The sequence below is a fragment of the Diceros bicornis genome, chromosome 21, assembly GCF_020826845.1.
Source record: "Diceros bicornis minor isolate mBicDic1 chromosome 21, mDicBic1.mat.cur, whole genome shotgun sequence".
Taxonomy (NCBI): Eukaryota; Metazoa; Chordata; class Mammalia; order Perissodactyla; family Rhinocerotidae; genus Diceros; species Diceros bicornis.
The window spans coordinates 57334904-57348552 of record NC_080760.1 but is presented as its reverse complement, the minus strand read 5'-3'; positions in this window follow the sequence as shown (position 1 = coordinate 57348552).

The window sequence follows — 13649 nt, the reverse complement described above, 5'->3', positions numbered from 1 at the left end:
GTGCGCACACCTGTATGTTCTGTTCTCCTGAGTGTGTGTGTTGTTCCACTAACCTGTGTGCCAGTTTTTCTCCATATCAGAATCCCACAGCATACTTCCAGTGCTTGTGACATCATCTGTGGAGACGTGAAGTTTGCAACCTTTTCTGTCAAGTGTCAAGCTGGAATTGTACGCCTCAATGCAGGCACTGCTGTTTGTGTGTTTTTAATGCTCAGGAGGAAGCCGTGAGAGCACAGCCCGACCGTCCCTTCCCACCTTTGTCTGTCTTGTCGGGCACCTTCTTTGCTGTCATTGTGTGGAAGTTAGGTTTGGGCTTAAAGTAAGCTGGACTTGGACTTCCTGCAAAATAGAAACTTTCTGCCAGGCACCTGACCTCCTACACTGGCGTTGTGAAATTAGATCTCACCTCCTCCCTCTTTGGCTTGTTTAGCACTGGTGTGAGAACTGTATGCTCTGGCAGAGTAGGATTTGGATAAGTCCCATAGTTATCTGGACGCCCAGAGTCAAGCCCTGCACCCTTCTCCAGGTGAATTAATTTTCAGACACAACTTTATCACCATGGGCACCACTCCATCCATTCCAAAAAAACCGGCCCACTAGGGTGCATGCTGGCCAATTGGGCTGATTTCAGTAATGAGCCCATGACAAAGAAAAGGATGATCTTTTACTGTAATGTAGCCTGGCCCCAGTATACACGGGGCTCAGGAGAAAAGTGGCCCCCAAACAGGTCACTCAATTATGATATGATCTTGCATCTAGAATTGTTCGATAAGAAGGAAGGACAGGAAAATAAAATTCCCTATGTTTAAGCTTTTATGCTGCTGTACCTACATCAAGGAAGGGGGACAATGGACCGAGGAGTCCCCTGGCTCCTCCCTCCTCCTCCTCCCCTGCTTCCCAGGCCCACGGCCTGTCCAGGGGAAAATGCCTGAAGGATTACCAGGTCTGAGAGAGGGACTCCTTCCTTCTCAAACCTGGCACGGGACACGATTCGGTCAGGGGGCCCTTTCCAGAGCAGGGCAATTTCCACTGTACCAATATCCCATAGGCATAAATGGACAAGGGCGACTGGCTGGCTTCATTTGGATGCACTCTCCTTTCTCTACCTTGGATCTTTTCAATTGGAAAAATTTTATATGCCTGAATTCCCTTTATATGTCTGAACGTTCCCTCCTGGGATGAAACCTTCTATGTAAACTGAATGCTCAAGTGACCTGCTCCGGGCCAGCTAGAGGTGCCAGTGCCACCAAACAATTCTCACACTTCCAGATGGCCCTGCCAGGTGTTCAGACACCACCACTGGACCTGCTGCCACCGGAGATTCTCAACGAGATAAGACCTGACGTGTGGGCAGAAGGGAAGCCTGGGAAAGCAAAGAATGTCCAGCCAATGCATATACCCTTGAAAACCCGAAAGATAAAGCCTAGCCTGAAACAATGTCTACTAAAACAGAAGATTCAGAAGGGCATTCAGCCAGTGCTGCAGAAATTCCTGGTGGCAGAATTAATCAGACCTGGCCAGTAGCCATATAACAGTCCTATTCTCCCAGTCAAAAAAAAAAAACAACAAAAAAGAATTCAGAGGAATATCAGTTTGTTCAGGACCTTCATGCCATAAATGAGGTGGTTCCAGACCTGCACCCTGTGGGGTCCAGCCCTGACACCTGCGTAAACAACATTCCGGGTGAATATGTCTGGTTTTCAGTTTTAGACTTAAAAGATGCATTCTTCTGCATACTGCTCGCAGAAGAATCGCATCAACTCTTTGCGTAAAGGCATTTATTATTTTTTAAAAATTTTATTTATTTATTTTCTCCCCCAAAGCCCCAGTAGATAGTTGTATGTCATAGTTGCATATCCTTCTAGTTGCTGTATGTGGGACGCGGCCTCAGCGTGGCCGGAGAAGCGGTGTGTCGGTGCGTGCCCAGGATCCGAACCCGGGCCGCCAGTAGCGGAGCGTGAACACTTAACCGCTAAGCCACGGGGCCGGCCCCTAAAGGCATTTAAAAATGGCTTGACCCAGATACTCAGCCCACTCAAAAACATTGTTGGACAATGCTCCCCCAGGGCTTCAAAAACTCCCCTACACTATTCGGGGAGGCCCTAGCTAAAGAATTGAGCTACTTACAATTACAGGAAGGATTGCTGTTACAGTATGTGGATGACTTGCTGATAGTAGGCCCCGCTTGTGAGCAGTGTCTGGCCAACACAATAAAGACCTTAATCATTTGGCTGAATATGGGTACAGATCTCACAAAAGAAAGCACAGATCTGAAAACAAAAGGTTACATACTTAGGGTTTACATTATCAAAAGGCCAGAGGGAACTGCTGCCAGACCAAATAAAGGGCTATTGCATGCCTGAGCCCTCCCACCACCTGGCAAGAGCTACAAGGATTCTTGGGCATGGACGGTTTCTGTTGGATCTGGATTCCTAACTATGGTCTCATAGCAAAACCCCTCCATGAAGCCTTAAAAGGCCTAGACTTGGGACCACGAGAATGGACAAAGGAGTGTCAGGTAGGCTTTGATACCATTAAGACAAAGTTAATTTCAGCCCCACCCTTGGGGCTTCCTAACTTGGACAAGCTCTTCAGCCTATATGTACATGAAAGACAAGAAATAAGCTTGGGGGTTTTAACTCAAAATCTAGGCATGACCCTCTAGCCAATGACTTATTTTTCCAAACAATTGGATCAGACTGTCAAGGGCTGGACCCCCACCTCAGGGCAGTGGCTGCTCCCTGTGACATCCTGCAGGAAGCTGAAAAATTCACCCTGCGCCAAACCAACACAGTGTATGTGCCACATCAAGTGTCCCAAACAAAAAGGGGGGTACTGGCTTACTTCAGAAAAATGAACAAATACCAGGCCATCCTTTTGGACGATCCAAATGTATGGATACAAGTATCGTCCTCCCTAAACCCAGCCACCTTGCTCCCTAATGAGACATCAGAAACCTTAGAACATGACTGCTGACAAGTTATTGAAACAGTATCCTAGCCGACCTGATTTGTTGGACTGTCCACTAGAAAAACCAGACTTGGAACTCTTCGCAGATGGCAACAACTTTGTGGATCAAAGTAAGAGACACATGGGGCATGCAGTCATAACTTTACAAAAAATTTTAGAGGCTAAAGCCCCACCCCCAGGGATATCGGCTCAAAAGACAGAAATCATCACCCTCACTTGGGCTCTACATCTAACTCAAGGGAAAAGAGTAAATATATACACAGATTCCCGTTATGCCTTTGCTGTGGCTCATGCCCATGGGACAGTCTGGAAGGAAAACAACAGGAAAAAAGGAAATCAGACATGGCCCTAATATCTTAAAACTGCTTGGTGCTATTAATGAGCCTACCCAGGTAGCTATCATACATTGCTGTGGCCACCAGAGGGAAAATCTAATGGGTCCAGAAGTACATCATAGAGCCCCACCTACAAAAGACTATACAGCAGGCAACCCAAATTGAATAACCTGTGCGAAAAACGACCCCAAGATCTCTTCCAGTCCTCAACATCTGGGAACCCAGCATAAAGGAAATTGGCCTACTAAAGACTGACAAACAGACTTTACCCAGATGCCCCTCGCAACTGGGAATTTCAGGTTTTTGTTAGTGTTTGTGGACACCTTTACTAGGTGGGTAGAAGCCTTTCCCACTAGGACTGAGAAAACATCAGAAGTCACTTGCATGTTACTAAGAAAATCATCCCTAGGTTTGGTCTGCCTAATACTTTACAGAATGATAATGCATCAACTTTTGTCTCCCAAATAACCCAACAAGTGTCCAGAAGCTTAGATATCTGATGGACACTACATTCAGCTTGGAGACCTCAATCAACTGGAAAGATAAAAAAATAAATAAATCACACCTTAAAAAAACAAAACGTTGCCAAAATCTGTCGGGAAACACAACTAACTTGGGATAAGGCAGCGCCCCTTGCCTGCTATGGATTAGAGTAGCTCCCCGAAGTGGACTCAAATTGAATCCTTTTGGAATTCTATATGGGAGACTTTCGGACATCTTCCCCTGGGACTAAATCTCTAGATGTTTTAAAGAATCTTATGATTACTAATTATGTTAAATCGTTAAACTCTGTATTAACTTCTGTCCATGAGTTTGCTTCTCATAGGTCTGCATATCTGTCTGACATCCCTCCACACACCTTCTGACCTGGCAACCATGTTTTGCTGAAAACTTGGAAAGACCAGGGACCTGAAAACCAGTTGTCACTCAAATGGACGGGCCCCTTCGAGATTCTTCTCACCACTCACTCATCATAAAACTTGCAGGCGTGATGGGCCGGCCCCGTGGCTTGGCGGTTAAGTGCGTGCGCTCCGCTGCTGGTGGCCTGGGTTCGGATCCCGGGCGCTCACTGATGCACCGCTTCTCTGGCCATGCTGGGGCCGCATCCCGCATGCAGCAACTAGAAGGATGTGCAGCTGTGACGTACAACTATCTACTGGTGCTTTGGGGGAAAAAGTAAATAAAATTATATAAAAAAAAAAAACTTGCAGGCGTGAAACCCTGGATACGTCACTCCTGGATCAAGTCAGCCCCAAAATCATGGGAAAGTATCCCATGTGTATTGAGGGAAAATTGGCTGACGGAACCCCAAGGAGAGCTAAAATATGTCTTGATCTCTTCTATCTAACCCATCTTCTCACAGTTCTATTTATTGGGGGTCAAAGGAAAAGTAACTCTTTTCCACACTATGGTCCCCCTAAGACGTCCTGATTAAACAAGAAGTAGCTAGAGAAATTACAGCACCCTGTCTCCCCCTTGACCATAAGATTATGGGTTACTACTGATAGGGGGGAAAATTGTAAGTGAGGCCATCTTGTTACACTAAATGGCCCCAGCCCCTCCTCTGTGTGACTACTCACTGTTCTGTACGTGCTCTAAAAAATTCTCATGCTCTCCTGATTTATAGTCTCTGCTTACGTATGTACTCCCCAATAACTTGATAAATTAAAAACTTTGTTCTGTGAGTTTCTCTCCAGGAACAGGCTGACCACAGGTGGGAAACACACCTACAAGATATCCACCACAGCTGAAAGAAGAATGGAACAATGTGATGCCTGGAGCCCATCATGCCTGGAGACCAACATCCCTGGACCCCCTCCTTACTGCCCATTTTCCCTATATAACTGCCTCAAGATTCTGTAATCTTTGAAGATGGTTTTTTGACACATTAGTCTACCATCTTCCCGGTTATGCTGGCTAATTGAATTAAAACTTCGTTTCTCAATGCCTAACTTGTTGTGATTAATTGGCTCTGATCGCGGCGAGCAGAGTGAGCCCATTGCTTGGTAATGCATCCACAATTGAGATCAAAACATAAATATAATTTTTGTCCCATTTTTCATAGTCTATTTCATGAGCTTTACTCTGCCAATAAAATTTCTTCTCAAATCACATTTAATGGCTGCACAATGTTGAGTTGAGTGGATAGAAGACAACTGATTTGCCTCTTACTCTGTTATAGAAAACTTAGATAGTTTCCAAATTTTCCCCTTTACAAATAACTAGATATTTTCCAAATTTTCCCCATTATAAAAAAGAACAAACCCTGGGATGGGCGCCCTTGTCTTTATAACTTTTGCTATTTCCTTGGGATAGATTCCCAGATGTAGAATTACCAAGTTAGAAGTGTTTAAGGCTCTTTTGGTACAGCTCGACTGATTGCCAAGATCCTGTTCATCACACTCCCAGCAGCACCAGCGCCTAACTCTCTGCACTCTCCCAGAACTGAATGTTGATTATGCAGGGCAGCTTTTTAATCCTGTGTGACAATTTCGCATGGTGCTTATTTTAAACTTTTAGATATTCGCCTTCTTGGTTGCTTGCCTCAAGCTCAAACCTAAACTTGTAGCAGATTTCTAATAGCGGTACAGGGCCTACGGCATATTTGGGAGACAAGATCAATCTTGGCTTCATGAAAATTAATAAAGGGGACTCTCACTAAAATGGAGATGGGAGACCAGGCAGGGCAGCTCTCATGCAGTACCACTCAATGTTGTGAAAATTAATAAACAGAAACCTCATTAAAATGGAGGCCAGAAGGGGGAGCTCTCAAGCCCTAGGCCTAGAGCAGAGCCCAAAAGGAAGAAGACAGACTTCCTCTTATTGACCAGCAAGAAGCTCAGTCAACGAGAGGCTGTCAGGGCTCAGCCAACGAACAGCTACAACGCTTCAAACTCCCAGTCTCCTCCAAAGGACTCTGTTCACAGTAGCCCCCCCAACTTCCTCTTCCCTCTATAAAGGAGTTCCTCCTCCCCTTGCTGCTATGGACTTGCATGTGGCTGGCCATGGTTGCAAATCCCTACTTGTAATTCTTTGCTGATCCCAAACAAACCCATTTTTGCTGGAGAAATAACTGGCTGTCTATTTGTTTAAGATCATCAACGTCAATGACAGAAGAATTGTCAATTACAGACCCCAACAGGAAAAGATGTACATTGCATCTCCTGGAAGAAATCAACTACCCCAGCAACTTAGCCACTGTGAAACTGTGGCTCTCATTTCCCACCAATGGATTTTTGTTCAAAATAACCCCTCCCAATTCCCTCCTTTTTCTCTATAAAGCAACCTTCCTCTCCTTTGCTTGCTGCACTTGCCTATGACTTTTGCTATAGCTTACTGATCCCAAGTTTCAATTCCTCTGTTATTCCTGAATAAACTCATCTTGCTGGAAAAATAACTGGCTGTTTTATTTTTAAGGTCGATGGCTTCATCTAATTTTTCTTTCCCTTATTTTGCCCTGTGGAAATTAACAAAAGAAATCTTAACTAGACTGGAGTCAGGAAGGCCTGTAGCAGGAGCTCCCATGCCCCATCACACACGGTAAATCACCCCAAACAGGGAGAGAGGACACTTGAATCTCCCACAGGAAGGAAAACCACTTGACTATGAAGGAAGACTTCTCTCCCCACCTGGCAACAGCCCAGCCAATGAGAAACACTGCAGCTCAGCCAATGAGAGATGCTGCAGCTCAGCCAATGTGAAATGCTGCCACTCAGCCAATGAGAAACACTGCAGCTCAGCCAATGAGAAATGCCGCACCTCAGCCATTGAGAAATGCCGCAGCTCAGCCAATGAGAAATGCCACAGCTCAGCCAATGAGAAACGCCACAGCTCAACCAATGACAAACACCACAGCTCAGCCAATGAGAGGATGTTGCTGCCCTGAACTACTTCCCCCCAACGGACTTTTCTTTAGAACAGCCCCTCCCTACTCCCCCTTTTTCTCTATAAAGGCAGCTCCCCTCCTTTGTTTGCTGGATTTGTCTATGGTTCATCACAGCGTGCACATATCGAGTTAAGATTCTTTTGCTATTCCCAAACAAACTTGAGATAAAGTAACAGGCAAATTTGCTTTTTAAGTTGACATATATGATGTCAGAAGAGTGGGATCCAAAGGAGGTGGCCCCCGGAGACACAGTGACCCCCAGAATAGAGTGAGGTACCCATACGGAGCTCCTTATGCTCATGCTTCTGTGAGTTGCCACCTCCTTTCCGTTTGGTGAGTCTCCTCTTGGATTTTGAGCTCCACTTCCTTTGCGTTCTGAGCTCTCACACTTTATTTCAGATCCAGAGAAGCTTGTCCTCTTGTGGAGGGACTTTGTCCTCCAGGTTCAAGGCGCTGTCCTTGGTGAGTACTCAGTTCCTTTTGGGTCTCAGGCTTGCTGAAAATCAGGAGTTTTTCTTTGGTTTTCAAATGCCTTTTGGAAACAGGGCTGGAAATCTAGCAATTTTCTTTTGTTTTTAAGTTCCTTTGGGGAGCAGGGCTAGGACTCTAGCAACTTCCTTGTGTTTTCAGAGGAAATTTCAGAAGTGGGATCCCAATCATCCAAATGTTTTGAGGGAAACCCTGCTTCAGGGACCTCGGTTGGGTTTATGTTTAAGAACTTTGGGTCCCCTGCATGTGCATTTTTAACTAAGTGGGCCAAAAAGACCAAATCAGTCCAGAATTGCAATAGCTGTTATGAGGAATTTTTGATCTCCCCAAACTAGCTTTTCTTAAAACCAAATTGGAAGACTGTGGCTTTAAAATCAAGCAAAACAAGTGGTATGTCTATTTTCCTTGGTACCTGGGGGCTTCTGGATACGTACAAAGCTCAAAAATCACCTCACTATGGGATATCTTGTCTAAATCAGCTGAAACAATTAAAAAGCTGAGGGAGAACAAAATGGTTTCTGAAACCTTGTGCTCCCCGCATTCTTCTCTGTCTCAGGCACCATCTTGTTTGTCTCCCAGGCTGCTTGTCTCAGACTCCACCCCAGCAGCCACCTTGTGCCCAGGCTCTATCCTTGATCCCATCTTCCTCTTTTCCCCTCTGCGAAAACCTGCCCCTTTAAATCAGACCCTCTGAGGATTCAAATGCTAACCCCCTAATTACTATTTCTAAGTTAACTGGAGCAAATAAACAAGTAGAAGAAAAAATTCAAATAGCAATTATCATAGACTTTTGATAATAGACAAATGACTCCAAAAACAGCTCTAAAAGGATCCTTACAGCATGCAAATAAAAATCTTTAGTAGAAGACTTTGGCCACCTGAACAAGTAATCTTAACTTAGTCCATCTGCCATAAATACAATTTGGATCCAACTATTCTTTTTCTTTCTTTCTTTCTTTTTTTTTTTTTTGTGAGGAAGATCAGCCCTGAGCTAACATCCATGCCAATCCTCCTCTTTTTGCTGAGGAAGACCGGCCCTGAGCTAACCTCTATTGCCAATCCTCCTCCTTTTTTTTTTCCCTTTTTTCTCCCCAAAGCCCCAGTAGATAGTTGTATGTCATAGTTGCACATCCTGCTAGTTGCTGTATGTGGGACGCCGCCTCAGCATGGCCGGACAAGTGGTGTGTTGGTGCACGCCCAGGATCTGAACCCAGGCCGCCAGTAGCAGAGTGTGCACTTAACCACTAAGCCACGGGGCCGGCCCTCTCCAACTATTCTTTTGAGTTTTGTACCTGAGACATATCTAAAGTTTTAAAATAAAAGCTATGAAGGGGCCAGCCCTGGTGGCCTAGCAGTTAAGTTTGGTGCACGCTGCTTTGGTAGCCTGGGTTTGGTTCCCAGGCGCAGACCTACACCCCTCGTCAGTGGCCACACTGTGGCAGCAGCTCACATATGAAAAGAGGAAGATTGGCAATAGATGTTAGCTCAGGGTGAATCTTCCTCAGTGAAAAAAAGCTATGAGATCTCTGTTTATGTCTGTCTGTGTGTCTATGTATGTATGTTAGAGATGTGATATATTTCTACCTCCAGATGGTATTGCTACACGTGGTTTGTAAAGAGCTCTGTTTAATTGGTTTGAAATTAAGTGCTTATAAATTAAGTATTCCTAAATCTCAGAAATATAGAAACTAACTCAAGTGATTTTCAAGTTTTCGTGATCTAGGATTAATCTTTAGTAAACAAAAGCTAGCTTAAGCTTGTTGGTGTAAATAAAAACAAAGGCTTGTCTTCAGAGTTGATAGTACTGGGTGTCATGCAAATGTGCAACTTTTTTCTCTGCCTGGGTTTACTAGTCAAGTAGGCTCATGCTGTCTCTGTTACAAAATTTGTCAGTGAGAAAGTAACTTAGGATGTTAGTTGGCTATTTAATGTCTAATCCAAGCATGATTGTTAAAACCGAGTAATTAAAATAAATGTAAATAAGATCAATGTTTCTACAAAGTTTAAACTAAACAATGGATAGTCATTAAATATCTAAATCATTTCCAAATAGGATAAACATTAATTACTGAACATAAGTTTATTTACTTTTGGCTTCCTATTGCAAAGAAACTAAAAATAAATTTGGGTCTGTTAGTAACCATGTCTTGTGCCACATTGAAAGATTGCACTACTCAAAATGGCATATGCTCCAAAAAATTGTGAAGTATTTATAAACCTTCCAGTCCATGATTGCTTACTGCTTAGTTTTCACTAGGAATTGGGGATCCTAGGGGTTAAGAATTCTAATATATGTAACTAAAGCTACTAGAAATAAAAGGGAAACATTTCCCTATGCAGGGAAAGTTGGACGTGTGTTTCGGTAAAAGGAGGTTTGAGGAATGGAAACACATTCCGTTGAGGGAAAAGAATTTTGTGAGCAGTCATGACTGGCTAAGACTGGAATGAATAAATTTTAATATCAAAATAAGCTGATACAAAATAAAAATTTGGTTTTATTTTCTGTTAAGAGAACAAAGTTTTCTTTGGCTATTGGTCTGCTCTTGATAGCATATTGCGAAAGTTTCTTTACCTGTAAGCAATATGCCTAGAAAACAGAGATTTTTGTCTTTTGTCAAAGTAATTTTGTGCTGTTTCTATCATGTCTTTAATTATGTAAGAAAATTGAGTCTTCATAATATTGAGGAGTTAAGTTTTGCTTACAACTATGTAACCTTTTGTATTTGCCTTTGAAACCTGTCATTGTTACTTTGGTCAAATAGATACTTAAGTATTGTTTAATAATGATCTGTGATCCTATTTGGTCAAGTGTCCAAACCTTTTGATATTTTTGGCAAGCTTCCCAAATTATTTGAATTCTAAATGACATTTTTTCTACCAGGATGTAACTTTGGGATTTTCCAGAGGATACCTGGGACATCTCCTTATAAAAAGAAAGATATTACACTAATTAGGCTTATTTGGTATGTCCAATTACATGAGAAGCACAGTCCAATAAGCAATAATAAACCTTTTTAGGTTATATTGTATGGGCGAATGTTACTAAAGTGTTCTAGAAATTGTATAAAATTCCTAAACATCTGATATGTCCTAATATAATGTTATTACCTGTAATTCTAGTTACTGTCTAAACTGTGTCACGAAAGTACCCAAATTTCCTTGTCAATTGTATTTACTCATTGCCTTCTTTTAAAACAAAAAAGTCTTCTGTCAGTTATAGACAGTTATTGTTTTACTCTGATTCTTTTACAAATATGTTTCATTTTCAAAGAGACTTATGGAAAAGGCTTTGACAAGTACTCTGAATACAGGTGTTGATAACATTGAACTGGGTGCGAGTTCCTGGAAGTGAGTGGAGGGCTCAGGATTGCTTTGATGTTTTGTTTTCTAGATGTAAAGGACTCCTTTTTTTTCTCCTCTCCTTTAAGCTGTCTATAACTTGCAGCAATCTGGTAAAATGTATCTTTGCAACAAGGTTGAAGCATCTATCTTCTTCTCCCTGCCTGATTCTGTAAGTATTCTTTTCATAACCACGTACTTATTTGCATGGGTTCAGTGAAGGTCTGTTCTCCTTGTAACAGGACACCATAGAAAGTATTGGCTACATTACCAAGGCTTTGACTAGACTGTTATATTCAAGAAAGACGTACACAGATCCAGACATGACCAGACAGCTTTAAGGAACTGCTTGGAAAATCAGCCTAGTACCTTGCTTACAAGGTTCCAGCAAAGCAATCTCAAAAAAGAGCTTATATGGTCAATCACTATTCTTGCTGCATTTATATTAATAATCAGGCCAAGCTTAATGCAAACAAATGTTTTACTATGATTATCTTTATTTTTAAAATGAGGATTATTGTGGAGAGAGAAATCATGTTTGCACCTTTGTAGATATTAAATTCTAGTCCTATTAATTATCCTTAGGGTTTTGTTATACCTGTAAGCTGTACTGGATCCTAAATTCTTCTAGTTTTCTTAAATGTCCAGCTATGATACTCCAAACCGACATTTCCAATTTTACTGCCCTTCAAATCTCCTTGGAAGTGACTATAATAGGTCCTCCTCACTACCCATATGGCAGCCAAACTTCAGAGACTCAAGCCTTGGGTGCACCTCTCACAGCTGGAGAAGGCTCCACCTGACATCTGGTCCTTCACAAACGCTGGAGACTCCAGATCACATTGACCAGGAAGAGAAGCAGCTGATATCTGAGGCAGACAGCTTTCCAGAGATGACTGGACCAGGCCTGTACACCCTCTTACCACTGTTGTTTCTTACTTTATTTTCTCTCTCCCTTTCCTGGAGGGACAATGCCCTTGTCTGCATTTCCCAATCCCTTGCAAAAGAGGGAAACCTTTCTGATTGCTGGTTTGCCATCAGAAACCTCAGTCTGTCCAAGACAGTAATGACCCCTTAGTTCACCCTATAAGTAATTTCAATGGGGTTCCAGGTGCTGTTTCTTGTGTAAATTGATCTGCTGGCCCATTTTACTGACTCAGGGTGCTAAGCCTACCTAAACTCATCCCTTGCTTTAATTTGACCCAACCTTGGAAGAAAAACAAGATCTTTTGAATATTTATATGAAAAATTCTGTGAGGCTGCCAGTGTAATCCAGGCCATCTTAAATTTCTTGATGTACCCATATATTTAGAGAACCTCTCAGTGTGTAACAACATAGTATCTGAGCCTTGGTTATATAATGCCAATGCCTCTACGCTAATGAAGAACTCTATAGATGCTATCACTTATGTGGGGGCCTTATGCACACCCCCTGGTTATGTCTTCATCTGTGGAGGATTCAGTAATGGCCTTTATGCTTGGGCAACTCATCGCCTTGACAGCTGAAGAATACAAGGACAGTGTGCCCTTGCCGTCTTCACTGTCCTGTTCTCTCTGCATAACCAGAGACCTCTCATTGGTCTCTCCCATTAAATCTCCATAGCCACCCTAAATGAGAACTTCTAGGAGGCGTACATGACTCCGGGTTTGCCTCCGTGGGAAGAACTTTCTTCCCGTGGATCAGAGTGAGTGGCAATGAACAAATGATCAGGAATCTCTCCCTGACTCTAGAAGAGCTGGCCGATTCCACAGCCAAAGCAGTTTCAGCTCAGCAATGGTCACTTAACTCATTGGCCAAGGTGGTCTTGGATAATTGTGTAGCCCTCAATTATCCACTCGCTGTGTCTGTGCAGTGGCGAACGCCTCCTGGTGCACATGAATAAGTGCCTCTGGGGAAGTGGAAACCCAGTTACATCAGATTGGAGAGCAGCCATAGTGTCTACAACCAATTTCACCTAACGATCCAGTCTTTTGATTTGTTCAGCTGGTACCTTCAGGTCTGGGCTCCTGGTTTAGAACCATTTGCAAACTGGGCTTATAGTATTGCTCTTAATCTTACTCTGTCTACTTGTTGTGAAGTTCTGTACCTATTGCCTGGTGAAGCTCTGTAGAAATGATGTACCTAATAAGGCGATGCTATCTCAGCACTTGAAGATGATCTCCGAGGCCTATGACCTTGGAGAATATAGACTTTATACGGGAAATGCCTGTGAATTCTCCCTCCTAACCTTCCTTGTCACTCAATGTGGCTGATATGGCTTCCAATCACTATGCACTTTCCCTCCAACGTGGGACACGACAACGAGGAAAAGTTGTTCCTGGCACGGAGGGACAAGATCACCATGTGCAGAGAACCTGACTATTGATCAGTGATGCTTTCAGAGAAAGATCTTGATCAAAAGGGAGAAATGTGGAAATTAGTAAAAGAAACCTCAACTAAACTGAAGTGGGGAAGGCCTATAGGGGGAGTTCTCACCCCCATCACACACCATCAATCTTACCAAACAGGAAGAGACACACTTCATCTTGGGTAAGAAGTACAACTACTTTACTACTGAGGGATTTCTCTCCCAACCTGGCAACAGCCCAGCCAATGAGAAATGTTGCAGCTCAGCCAATGAGAAACGCCA